The sequence below is a fragment of the Meleagris gallopavo genome, chromosome 9 (assembly GCF_000146605.3).
Source record: "Meleagris gallopavo isolate NT-WF06-2002-E0010 breed Aviagen turkey brand Nicholas breeding stock chromosome 9, Turkey_5.1, whole genome shotgun sequence".
Classification (NCBI taxonomy): domain Eukaryota; kingdom Metazoa; phylum Chordata; class Aves; order Galliformes; family Phasianidae; genus Meleagris; species Meleagris gallopavo.
In genome coordinates this window covers 14,733,654-14,747,600 of record NC_015019.2, presented here as the reverse complement: position 1 = coordinate 14,747,600, position 13,947 = coordinate 14,733,654, and the positions used below count along the sequence as shown (strand labels likewise).

The 13,947-nt window shown below is 36.0% G+C and overlaps 1 long non-coding RNA gene across 1 annotated transcript in view; it reads right to left on the bottom strand.

Annotated features, from left to right (window-relative positions):
* Positions 1–13,947, bottom strand: part of LOC104912205 — a 156,620-nt gene that overhangs the window by 3,057 nt on the left and 139,616 nt on the right. The window lies entirely within an intron of this gene.

Sequence of the window (13,947 nt, the reverse complement as noted above, 5' to 3'; positions counted from 1 at the left end):
AAAGAAGAAGGAAGGAAATGAAGCCCTATCCTTTATGTGACTTTGGCTTAACATCTGATATTTTACAATTTTGTGCTACTGACTGCAGGATGCAGAAGATTCTACAGTTAAATAATTTCTTAAGCTAATAGGGATTTTATAGAAATCAGGTTATTCTAAAACTCCCCAAATTCCTATATTTCTTAGCACAGTATAGCATTCTAAATGGAAGATATAGATAAAAAAAACTTGAAGTAAACAAATTCTGTTAAGTTGGAATTTCTTTGCCTGACTCACATTAAGATTTGGTTTTATGATGTATGCAGTGATAACTGAAAAGAGCTATTGGACGTTATCACTGAAAATAGCTTTGTTAGAGCAACAGTCATGGGAGATTTAATCTCTGCTTCAAACACTTTGTCATAACGGATGCTGATGAGTTTAGAATAAACAACTGCAATATTTTCTTTTTCTTTTTGGTTATCTGAGAACATTTTGTTTCTCCTTTTCCACATTCCTGGCATTCTGTATTTTAACAATTCAAGGAGGGGTATATCTGTTTTTATTCAATGCAATCTTCATTAAGCAGCCAATAAATGTGTTTTATTGCTCTTTGCATCGTATGCATTAACACTTCTACTATGTAAAAAAGGCCGTATATTTTGGGTTTTTATATTCACTCAATAGTTAATCAGGAGCTCACACCATTATAAATGAGCTGAAGACAATGCATAATGCCACAGCCTGAGCGCTGATTATTCCTTACAGAAGAAACTTCTATTAGTAATAGGTCATTTATGCAATATGATGGCTAACTCTTGGCATAAATTATTATTTAAACCCAAATATGTTTATATAGTGGGCATTTTTTGAAAGATCATCAGTAGAACATAATGCATTTATACAAAATACACGATAAAAATGATTTCCTAGCCTCATTCCCTCCTTTTTCATAGTGTATACTGCAGTCTCTACAATCAAACACAAACTTCTTTCACTTTTGCAAATGCTGGTATATTAATGTTTGTCTTATTAATAAAGTTCTAACATTTCCACATAATGCATTAAACACCTGCATTATTATGTAGAACACTAAGAAAGTATTTTTGTAGTTTCATAACAGCATTTATGTTTTATTTCCTGTGAGTTTTCTACATTACGCTTGCACTGTAGCTGACATTGCCAGATGCAAAAGGATGTGTCCCAGATCACTGGCATCCCTTAACATAACCACCAGAGCACCCAGTAAGCTCTCAGTAAGAACCTAACCCAGAAGTTGAGCAGAACCTGCCACGTTTTGCTTCCAACTCACTACAGTAATTCCTGAATAACTCAGTAGCAAACCATCTTAGCAAGGAACGTAGCCTGAGACCACCTGAAAACCATGAATTGCAGCAACAGCACAACACATCTGTTTTCTACAGATATGTTCTTCCTGCCCACACATAAGGTTTGAACTGGGGCAGGTTTCAAAGGCTTTTAGTTTTCAGTTCTTCCAGGATACTCAGGCTTCCCACTCTTCAAAAACACGTGTGGGGAACGCCTGGCATAATTCACATCAACTTCACATCTGAAGCTTCTAAAGAAAGGCAGAATCAGAAAGGCATGCGTCCAAGCTCTCAAACATTTATATAATAGAGCACTCCTGGGTTCTCTATTACTTTCTATCATCAATATGAAAGAGGTCTTCCTCCCTTGTTTAGTCAAAAAAAAAATAAAACAAAATCACAGAAAATATGAGTCATTTTACAACATTCCTTACAAAGCAAAATTTACTTACACCTCCTCATCACAACAGTCTTCTATTTGGAGTAGAAAAGAATGTATAGACAGTAATATTTAGCTTATGTTGCATCTTTGAAAAAAACTTTTCAATTATTACAGATTTAAGGTCTAACCATTAATATGAATTTTTCAACCGCATATATTTTCTATTTTCAGACAATTAACATAAATGTTATTGAGCATTTGTGTTTTAGAATACAGACCAAGTTCAACAGCATTTTAAAAGATGATAGATTTATAGTAAGAAGACAGAAATACGAGACTTATTTTTTTTCCCCAGGACTTCAATTATCATCAAGACATTTCTGCAGATTCTTTCATGTCGTACCTGTGCCTAAGACAGTCCATACAGGTGTCAGTAGAGATGAAAAGTAAAACACTTCAGAAATATTCATAGTCAGTTTGACATAAGGGAATATATCTTCAGGTATACTGAATGGAGGAAAAACATACCGTCATTACGCTGTTAAGAAATTAGAAGCCCTAATATAACTATTAACATAGAATTGCAGTATTATACTATACTACATATTAAAATTGCGTGGAAATTGTAATTAAGAATGAAGCCCTTCATAAGTAGGTATCACATACTTTAACAGTATACTTTGTGTGAACAAGTTTCGTCCTAGAGCTTCTTTGTTTGCCACACTTTCAAAGGTATTATGTGGCACACAACTCCTTAAATGTAAATCCATCAAGCACTGCAGATCTATTCACATTTGAAGTGAAGCAACTTATTTAACAATTTCTTAGGCAGTGTCTCTTGGGTTTAGCTGCAGGCAGGAAATGAAGTATAATTAGCACTTTTATGTGGCATTAACAAACAATCTTGTTAGTTCATTACTTTTTAATATTTGCATCAGTCTTCTGAAAGCAGATTAAGACCAACTGTAATTTCCATATGTGAGATTCAGTGACTATAAAGCTCAAAGAATGTTCACTTTAATCAAACCCACTGTGATGTCTTCAATTAATGTTTTTTTCTCCAAGATCTTTTTGCAAACTTAGTTTTATGTGAGTGAAGTACTAATCTGTAACGTTCTTTACTTGATTCTGATTTCTGAGTTCACAGTCCTGCCTAGGGTCATAGGGGAAGGCTGTGTACAACAGCACAGAGCTGAATCCATTTTTAAGAACAAAATACAATGAAGACAAATAAAGTGCTCAAATGTGAAAAGAACATAAGCATTCTAATTGAAGATAGGTTTGACACGTGAAATTAAATGATCAACACAGTTCTCAGTTGCCTATCTACAGGAATACACAAATCCTTGGGTTTTTAGTAGTAGATGCTGTTGGACACGTGAGATCCGTGTATGTGGATCCTGAAGAGCATTTTCCCAAAACATCTAGCATATGCTCCCTTGCGGTGTTAAGTAAAAACCAATTCTAATTAGGTTTACTACGTATACTATAAATAAAAATGGAGTTAGTAAGTGGTCTAACACTCAGACCACACAAATATACATTACTCTCCTGCAACATACAAAAGAGAGAAGACAAAGTTCTTCAAAAATTTAACCATAAACTGATGGTAATAAAAAGCTTTCCTTTTTTATATGTGCAAAACAAGTTTGGTAACTCTTGCATTTAAATTGAAAGTGGCAAAGCGGTATACAAACTTTGTTAGCTTCGATCATAACCTGAAATTACAGAAGATTTTCTTTAGGACACCCTGTATCCCTGTAGTCACAGAGAACTCAAAAAAGGTCCATTTTAAGATTTTCAGGTTCAGGTTTTACACTGATTTAAGAACTTTATGTTCATGGCATTAGATTAGTTAAGGGCAATATGCCATTACAGAAAAATTTTTACAGCCAAAATCTACATCTTCATTAAGTTCCTTTTTGTTTTGAGTAGTTTGCCAATTCCATACTCATTAAAATTACTGTTGTAAATGTTGCATTCCATTACTAGACATATAATAGGATTTCAGTGTGCCAAGCTCAAAAGAGAAACACAGGCTAACAAAAGTGTAACATCTTCCCAAATAACCCTTGGGCATAAAAAATTTAGGCACAATCAGAAGTTTATAAATCTGGCAACAGATTTGAAGAGAATGTCAAAGTGCATGAAGAATTATCGTATCTGTTAATTTCTGGATTTTTTTAAGCAGTGCTGAATGAAAGAGAAAAGTATTTAATTTTTGCAGGAAAGAAAAGTAACCTTAACAATATCTAATCACCGCTGGGAGCCAATTTGCCATTCCTTGGTGAGAAACATTAGCTAGAGCCTGGTAAGAACTTGTAAACAAGTCTTTTATCATTTATCCTTTCCATACAAGCTAGAATCAAATAAACCAATGCCACCAATGTGTGGCACAGCTTGATCGTATGATATTTTCTACTCAAAGCTGAGTTGTTTTCATTTGAATGGTGCACTATTGTTGACCAGTACATTTCATTGTCCAAAATAAAATGCTGGGTTCAGTTTACTTTCACCTCATCCAAAGCAAGACTATTTACTTCTTTTTAAACATTCTTAACAGGTTTCGCCCACAAGAGAGAAATTTTCTCAAGCTATCTAGGAGGTCACTCCTGAAAACTACTTAAGAAAAATATGATGCCTTCAAAACCCACAAAACAGCACACTTCAGACAGTTTATAGGTTTGTATGCATATGCTTACTCACCCACATATATACATACATGCTTAAATTTAATAACCGGGAAAATCAGAAGAAAAGAAATTGAACAAACCAGCTCTTAGAGCCTAAAATATATGTGCCCAAACACTTCCAGTGGCTCAGCTAAAATTTTAAACAAGAAAAAAATTAGAGGCATAATTCTGAACAGAGAAATGTGGAGGAATCTTATTTATCAGTCAGAGAAAATGAAGGCAAAGTAATCAAGACGTGATGACAAAAGCCTCTGCAACAGATTCAGTTTTTCAATAATTTAAATACCAATGGATTGCTGTGGTTTAGACACAATCACAACTGCATGTAAAATACAGTAACTGGGCTATTATATGAACCTACCACACTGTTTAGTGCACAATCTGTCACCACAAAGCCTGGTTGTAAATGGTGCCACAACACAAAGGGAAATTGTGGTGAGCTGCAATTACAGCTTTGGCTTGAAACAGTTAAAGTTGGTCAGGCTAGCCTGAAAGTTCCCTGTTCTATGGATTTTAGCCAGATCCTTAATGGTACTTGAACATTTTTATTGTGCTACGATTATGTACTGGCATATTAAACATTCACTATAGAAGCTCTCTGCGTATGAGGTAGAAGACTTGAAATGCTACTCAACAGCTCCGAAATATTCTGGAAAGAAATATATGGAGACTGGATATAGCATGGCATTTCCAACTTCAACCTACGTGACAAATTAATGTAAGTTTGTGTTACAAAAATATTTTCCTATTTTGTTCTATGGTTTATATATATTTCCCATCAAGGGTGGCAAAGAATGTCTTTCACAACGTCTGTAATTAATACAGTAACAATTTGATTAGTTAGAATATGTTCTCTAGATTTTCAAAACATTTTGAGCGGCATATGTTGAACTCCTGACAATTTGGCAACTGGTGTTGTAAGGGGAGGTGCTGCTGGCACTCTTCAAAGTCTAGCTGCTACTCCAGCACTTACATATAAGCTGAGCTCTCAGTCCTTATTGCAGATGGTGAACTGAAAGTCTGCCATTGCATTAACTTTCTGAGCAGTAGTTTGCTTTCTGTACTTACAAATGCTAAGGGAAAGGACTCGCATGTTTCAGTGCCTACTGTATAATTCTAGAACAAATAATAATACATCACATGTTCAAACAAAACGAAAACAAAACAAACTAAAGTCACACACTATACACCTTTTCTTCTTAAAATATTTGAAACGTGCATACTTCAGAATGCGGTATGATCTATTTAAAATCTATTTCATGCATCATCTTACTCTTTCCTAATATCAGTGGATGAACTGATTTTATAATCAGAGGCGCTGTCAGTTTGTCACTTTCTGCAGTTCAAAATGTCAGATGCACTGTAAACAGGCTCAGAGTAAGCCAGACACTTCAGAACAGAGAGACTGCATGCTGGGTTTGAATGTAGAGGATAGATGAAGTCTCTTTATATTACACAGAATAATACATGAGCCAATAGTTGTTATAAGGGCAAATTTCCTTTGAGGGATTATGATGAACAGGATAACTGTGGGCACTGGAGCACCTATCAACATAGCCTAGCAATCTCATTTCTTTTTTCTCTGAATTATCCTTTAAGAAGTGTGCATGCTGTACCATTACAGAGATTCTAAAATATTTGTATATTTCATTTTCTTATATATATATCAGTTTTGTTCGTTTTCTCTTCCTCTATCCCTCAATAAAGAAGTTTAATGGAAAATCGGATGTGGGTAACCATCTGAAGGTCTAATGCAGCCACGAGTGCAAAGAACTGTGAGCAGTCTTGTTCATTTCAGGAGGAATCAGGGAGTCCAGAGAGTGTCATTTGTTGAAATACAGTATTCATTTCCATGTTTTCAGTTTCTGTGCAGACAGAAAGGATAGCTTATCTCTTTTTTCATAGCATTTCTGTCTAAACTATGCTGCCTAAAAATGTAGATTTCACTAAATGTCTAGCATTTCATCAAGAGCTCAATAAATTTATTAGAATGAGAATAACACAAGCAATAGGGCACTATTTCAATGATACAGGCAAATAAAAATTTCTTTAAAAGAACTTTTAATTTTCATTAGAAAAGGACTAAGTTTTTGTCTTAACTGTATTGAGCCCAAAATGCTTTCCTTTGGAACCAAACAGTGAAGTGCTGAAAACACCTCAGTTTTGCTTCTGGTGTGCCAAAGAACATCTCTAACTCAATCTTCATGTCTTTGATAGCAATGTTTTGAACAGATACTGCACTTACACACCAATCCTTGCACAGGAGCATTCCTGGGACAGTGATGGATTGACAGTTATGTCCTAGATAAAGCTGGGATCCCAAGGACTGGACAGCAAGAGAGCTACCACTCCTTCATTTACACCAGGTATTGTGAAGAACATAAGATGGAGTCCACAAAGGACTTAACCAAAGCCTCTCACTCGAAACTCTGCAACTCACTTCATTAGTTGAAACTGTGGGGAAAGGTAGGAAGATGCACAGACACACACAGGAGATCATAAATACAAGATGAGTCTCGTCTGCATTGCACAGAGGCCAGCATACACTTCATGCACATACTAACATATGTAGGTCGCTTCAAAAGTAATGCCTTCAATTTATTTCCATAGAAATTACAACAGATACAAAGAGCACAATAAACACAGTTTGATAGAGCAAATTCTCAGCTACATAACGTTATTGCTCACCATAGCCATCACCATTAGCTGTACATTTTGGCCAGCATGGAACAAGAGCCTGCACACTGCACTGGTCAAATCTGCACCAGCAGAGATGCCGCACAGTCACCATCATCACAGCTGAAACACACCATCCACCATCTCACTGCTCACATCCACTGGTTGGTCTCCATCAACATTCAGCAAGCACTGACAAATGTCAACAAGTGCAATTTTTTCCCCATGGAGAAATTCAGTGACACCCCTTTGCTTCATATGCATATCAGATGCCATTCTGTCCCACGCAACAACATGTAACAGAGTAGTGGTGGGGAGGTTCAGTCTCTACTGCCATACCACTAACATCCACCTCTAATGTCTTGGGCCAACAGAATAAGAGGCATTATTTCCAGAGGAAACTAAAATGTACCCCAGTACATTAAAGCATACAGCACTCAAGACTTTGCTCAAAACACTTGTTGCAAGCAAACTCGGCAGTCAATCTGCTTCAATACCTCTTTTAACAGGGTAAGATAAATTTTAAGTAGGAAAATGTTATTGATCACCTCTGTCAGTGTGTTCATTCTGCTGTCTTTTTCAATGCCTGTAGCCTTGCTCTAAAAGCATTAGCATCGACATAAAAAAAAAAAAATTATTCTACTGGTTAAAATCTATTGGTGCTAATGTCAGCAAGTGTCACTGATTTAGGCTGCATTATCCATGCATTCCTCTGCCTTTGGTCAGGCCCTGAAGGATTACAGTCAAATGTTTTGTCCCCAGAAAGGATTTACACAAAAAAACATTGTCAATGTTTCTGTCATTCCCTGATTTAAAGCCAAAGATTTTTCAAGATTCAGGTGAGCATTTTAATCACAGGAAGGCAGAAGGAGAAAGAAGGACAAGAGAAGTTATTCACAACAAGAGGCAATGGAAGGAGGATCCCCTTGAACATTAAGAAACACTTGTTCACTGTGAAGGAGAGAGTCCTGGCAAAGGTTGTTCAGAGAGACTGTGGAGTCTTTCTCTTTAGGAAAACTCAAGAGGTGTTTGGGCATGGTCCAGAGCAAGCAGCTCCAGGTGGTCCTACTGGAGCTGATGGACCCAGTAGTTCCTGCCAATCTATACTGCAATTCTGTTTGATTATTACATACTCTGATTGGATATTTCTTGTAAAACTCCCATATTGTTTTGCCTAATTTCAAAAGAACTGTTATTCATTTAATTTTTGTTTTATGCACAGAAGTGCAATTCACGTTATCATAACTTCTTTCAGGAGGCAGTATAGTTACATGTGCTTACAAAAGGATAATCTCAAATTACTACTGAAAATGCTTAGTAGGTTTCTTCACCTAAATAATTCTCTAAATGACTGTTATTCACAAATCTCTGTCAGCTTGATACAATTTGTTATATTGTGAAGTTAAAATATCAGACTTCCATTGATTATGTTATCCACTCATTTTCATATTTCCCTATTTTTAGGGAATTCAACATGGAAGATTACTGATATCAACAGATCATATAGAGAAATGCAACAGAGCAGTTTGGAGTTGGGTCTCAGACACAAAAGGATCTGCTATTCATAAAAGATAGAGTACGAGATGAAGGTAGTATTAGTCCATTGGATTTAATGCCTATAATAAATACCAGAAAATGAAGGCTGATCCATTTGTCAAGTAGGTACCTACACAGAAGGGTTCAGGCCCATTAATGGCAAAGAGATACAGTAATAGTTCTGAACGACATTCTACGTATTGAAAGACTGCAGGGAAAAATCCAGGCAGAGTGAAACTATAATGCTGGATTCAGCATTTTGCCTGAACAGTATTAAGTAAAAAGAGGTATGTAGGATGTGGCTACAGGTACAGTAATATTTTACTCCAAGAGAGAGAAGGGAGAGAGGGAGAGAGAGGGAGAGAGGGGGAGAGAAGGGGGAGAGGGGAAGGAAGGAAGGAGGGAAGGAAGGGAGGAAGGAAGATTTCTAAATATAATAATCAGACTTCATGCACTCCCCATCCTAAGGTACTTTATTAAGTGTCTCTGAGCACAGTAAATGTCTTCAGACTGGGAAGACTAGTTGCCCTAAGTCCCTACTTTTGCACTGATTCAAAGCTGGTGAAAGGATGATAACAATAAAACCTCTTTTACTTGCTGCCTAATAACGTATACCAGACTCCTTTAATGTTAGTATTAAAAATTTTACTGATACTTACATTGGATTTTTTGTTCTGTTTGAAAATTTTGCAATATCCATTTGGTTTGCCATGATTAATTAATCTATCACCTGGGTAGGAAAGAACATATGTATGTTACAATTTCAAGGACAATTTTCACTTCTGTACAATGTCAGGCTGATCTTTTCTGCTGACAAGTGGTCTATTTGAATTTCAATGAGTTGAAAATCAAGTCTTTTTCGATTTCTTAGGAGTTTTTTTTTTGTGACAATCCCATTATAATTACACATTGTTCAAAATGCTTGACATCACATCTGCACTAAATGTAAGTAGTCTTTCCAAATCTATTACCTTAACTTTGAAAACATATGGCTTTGTTTTTGAATGACTCCTTTTTGCCTTCTTTATCTACATCTACACTGGGAGACTTGGAAACACTTCCAAATATCTTTTGGAAGTTTGGTTTTCTTAACCTCACATGTGGAGTCAACAATAAAACTGCCTTCTAATGCCTCTTCTCCCACAGGAAGATTCCACATCACAGACCTGACCACTGGAATAGTTCATGATAGAGAACTACAGCAGTATATCCTACATTAAGCTGAGAAGATTTCAACATAACTTGATAATTTCCATGATAATAATGGCATTACATATAACTAATAGTAGCTGTTAAAACCACAGTTTACTTCTAAGCACGTTTTCTTCTAAATAAAGCGCTTACTTTTCTTGTATCTTGACTTAAAGACATGTCTAAACAACCACGTTGCAGAACATTCAGAGCTGCAAGGTACAGTCTGTAATCCAGTCAAATAAAATAAAAGATTTTTGATGCTGGATCAGATCAAATATTCCCCAGGGCTACATACTACTATGTGGGGAGAAGAAAAAATATTTCTCTTCCATTTCTGTGCTCCTTGGACATCTCTCCAATTGTAGGTAATACAGATTTGCCATGTAACTACAAACTGAGAGGGAGCAACTTTCATGATGGAGCAATGCATTATTCACAAGGAGAGAACCACACTGAGCCAGATCTGAGTTGCTGAGTTGTTTTGTTCCCTTTCTGAGAATACTGCATCAGCTTAACAGCTCCCTTGCTCAAAAATTTATCACCTGGGCTTTCTAACCAGCTCTGTCCCGTCTCTTTAAAAAAAAAAGAATAAAACAAAGAAACCAAAAATATAAAAACAAAAGAAACAACAACAGCAACAAAAGAGCAAAATAAAAGCCTCCAGGGACAGTATATAAAAGGAAGAATCTTGACTAAGCATACCCATCTTAGCAAGAATGAAGCATCTTAATACAACTTTTCAAGCCCATTACTTCACTTTCTCACTGACTTCAAATTTAACAGTTATGTTATTTAGTATGACAAATGTGAAGAAATTCAGAGCAGAGGGGAATGCTAAAATTTTGCTTATGTAAGAATTTTTCATTGGAGCTTACTTACAACCACAAAAAAAATTTGTTATTCCTAGAACTCCTGAATCTTCTAAAACATCAAATTCCTAGCCAACAGACAAAGCTTGCTTACTCGCCAAAAAATATCACTTCTGAAAACAGTTGCATGAAAACTGGCCTCATAATTGGCCTAACCAGGGTAAAAAAATATGTGCATTCTTTTTTCAACCTTGGGGTTTTAAGCCAATTCAATCACTTTTTTCTCTCTGTAGAAACTGCCATACGTAGTAGGGAAATAAGATACAAGCTAAATCCACATTTTATAAACCATATTCTCTGCAGTGCTCAAGCCAGAATCATGATCCTCAGGATAAGAAAACAGGGAGAGGAAAGTTTGATTTTCATATCAGTATTCTCACTTGGCATCTCATTCCCAAAGCAGCTATTTTTTTACCTGGTTGGTACATGTGAAAACCATCACAGTTGCTTCACTAGCATACTGGCAGAAGTGTTTCACCGTAACTGGCCTTCTATGACAGAGATATGGTATTGGTGGACAAAAGGAAGGCAACTGATACTATCGACCCGGACTTCTGCGAGGCCGTTGGTGTGATCCTGCACCACATCCTTATCTGTAAATTGGAGAGATACGGATTTGAAGGGTGAACTATTTGGTGGATAAGGAATTGGTTGAAAAGTAACAGGCAGAGAATTGTAATAAATGGCTCTATGTCCAGGTGGAGACCAGTGACGAGTAGTGTCCCCAAGAGGTCTGCCTTGGAACTGGTACTTTTTAATATCTTTAGATGCTAGAGATGACATAGATTATGGGATTGAATGCACCCTCAGCAAGCCTGCAGACAACACCAAGCTAAGTAGTACAGTTGATACAACAGAAAGAAGGGGTGACATCCAGAGGGACCTTGTTAACCTGGAAAGATAGGCTCTTGCGAACCTAAGGAGGTTCAACAAAGCAAAGTGCAAATTTTTGCACTTGTTTGGGGTTATCCCAGATATGTATACAGACTGGGAGAAGATTCCCTTGAGAGTATCCCTGCTGAGAAGAACTTAGTGGTCCTGGTAGATGAAAAACTTAACAATGCCATCTGGAATACTGCATTCAGATCTGGAGCCCCTAGAACACGAAAGACATTAAACTTTTGGAGAAAGTCCAGAGGAGAGCGACAAAGATGATCAGAGGGCTGAAGCACCTCTCCTATGAAGGCAGAATGAAGGATCTAGGCTTGTTCAGTCTGGAGAGGAGAAGGCTCTGGGGAGATTTCATTACAGCCTTACAATGTTTAAAGAGAGACAATGAACAGGAGAGAAATCAACTTTTTACATGAGTAGATAATGATAGGACAAGGGAAAATGGCTTTAAAATGAAAGACTCTTTTTGATTATACTGAAATGCATGTGTGAAAACAATGTAATGAGAGTAAGGAATCATCTAAAAAGCAGGTAAAGGAAAAAATTTTTCTTGTTACATCTTGTGCAAGCATAAAAAAAGAATAATATAGAACAATGAAAATTTCTCCCTGAACAGTCTTTTGTATAATAGTGAACTACTGCAAATTATCTTCCCAGTTAGTATTTCCAAGACTAGGATTCAATTTAACAAATCAGAATAGCCTAGGCAAAAATGACAAAAATACATTATAACACAGCTACTAGAAGATCCTTACAGCTGTTGTCTTAAACTATACACAAGTTTGTGAAATCTTAGAGAAAATGTGTGTGACAACACCACTGTACCTAATATCCTGACAAAAACATATTTCAAAGTAGGTACTTGGTTACTATCTAGTATGTCAAGATAACAATAATAATTAAAAATTGCGAGCTCCAGGTGCCATAATGAATGCAGCAGTTGTGAACACTTCCCACTATCTCATAGCATGTGGTCTGTGGATAGGACAGAAACAGAGAAACAGGGAACGATGCAGCAGGACTGGGACTGCCATGCAAGTTCCTCATCCTGTGTCACAGTGATCATTCAGGACACATAAACTTGTCCAGCATCCTTCTGTTTGTAAGAAGTATTTTAGAGAAAAGCCTCTTGTTAAAATACACAGCACTTTTGCAGGCTTGGGGAGAGGTACTGGGTTGTTTCAGGCAGGAAACAGGAACTGCCACACTTCAGTGAAAAATTAAGATAAAAAATCCTTTGCAGTTTCTCATCTCTTCTTAGATTCTTTTCTCCTATATTTCCACATAATACAGAGTGTGTGGCACACAATCACTACTTAAACCTGAAAAGCAAACGGATGAATTTATTTAATATTTTTTTTTCTAGAGAAAGGCATCTACCATTTGAAAGAATGATCTATATTGAATGTCATGATAACAATCTTGCTTGTTTTGCATTAAAAATGCATATATATATAATATGCATTTTATTTTATTTATATATATATATATATAAAATTATAATTATAAAATACATTTGTTCCCCAGAGGATCCTTTTCCTCTCAGGAATAGATAATAGAAGTTAAGAGACCACAGGATGCAATCTTTTCTTACACATACATGAAACTGGTAGAACTCTAATCGGAAAGAATTCTAAAGGAATGTAACAGAAAAATGATATATTCAAGTAGATTTTCACTGCTTGAACTTCTGATAAAATTGAATATATTTTAATCCTCACAAATTGAGAGTTTTCCATAGAAAAAAATCAAAAATTTTGAAAATATCATTAAAAAATTAGAACACGTTTCAGTGAAGCTAAATGGATCCCTGTTCACCGACTGAAAACTAGCACTGAAGACATGAACTAAAAGGCTGGCTTAAAAACCTAACAAAGTTCCAGAAAAATAAAAAAATTATAACAGGAATTGAGTATGGCACATTTGACATTCTCCTATTCTGCCTGTGCTGACTTTTTGTTATTATTATTTTTTTAAATCTTCCAATACTTGGAAGTATGTCTTCTCTGTCTTTCTATGTCTTCTCTGAAACTGAAAAGTAGAGGAAAAGCAATGCAATCTTCATTTCTGTCTCACATTACTATTGATGCATTGATATTCGTAGTAATTACCAGGAATTTTAACCTTCACAGAGGACCTGATAAGGCATAAAAGGTGTCTCTTCATAACTTTTGAATCTATTTAAAGTTACAAGTCAGTATTTTATCATGCAATAAGAGATCATTAAATAGTTGGTGCCAGTGTCTGGACACAAACACATACCAATGCACCATAAAAAGGCAATGTACAAATCTCATTTTCATGCTGAAGTAACAAAAAATAACATCAATGTTTTCACTTAAATAATTCTGAGAATAAAGAGAAAATAATTTCCTCTCTCTGTCTCTCTCTTTTTTTTT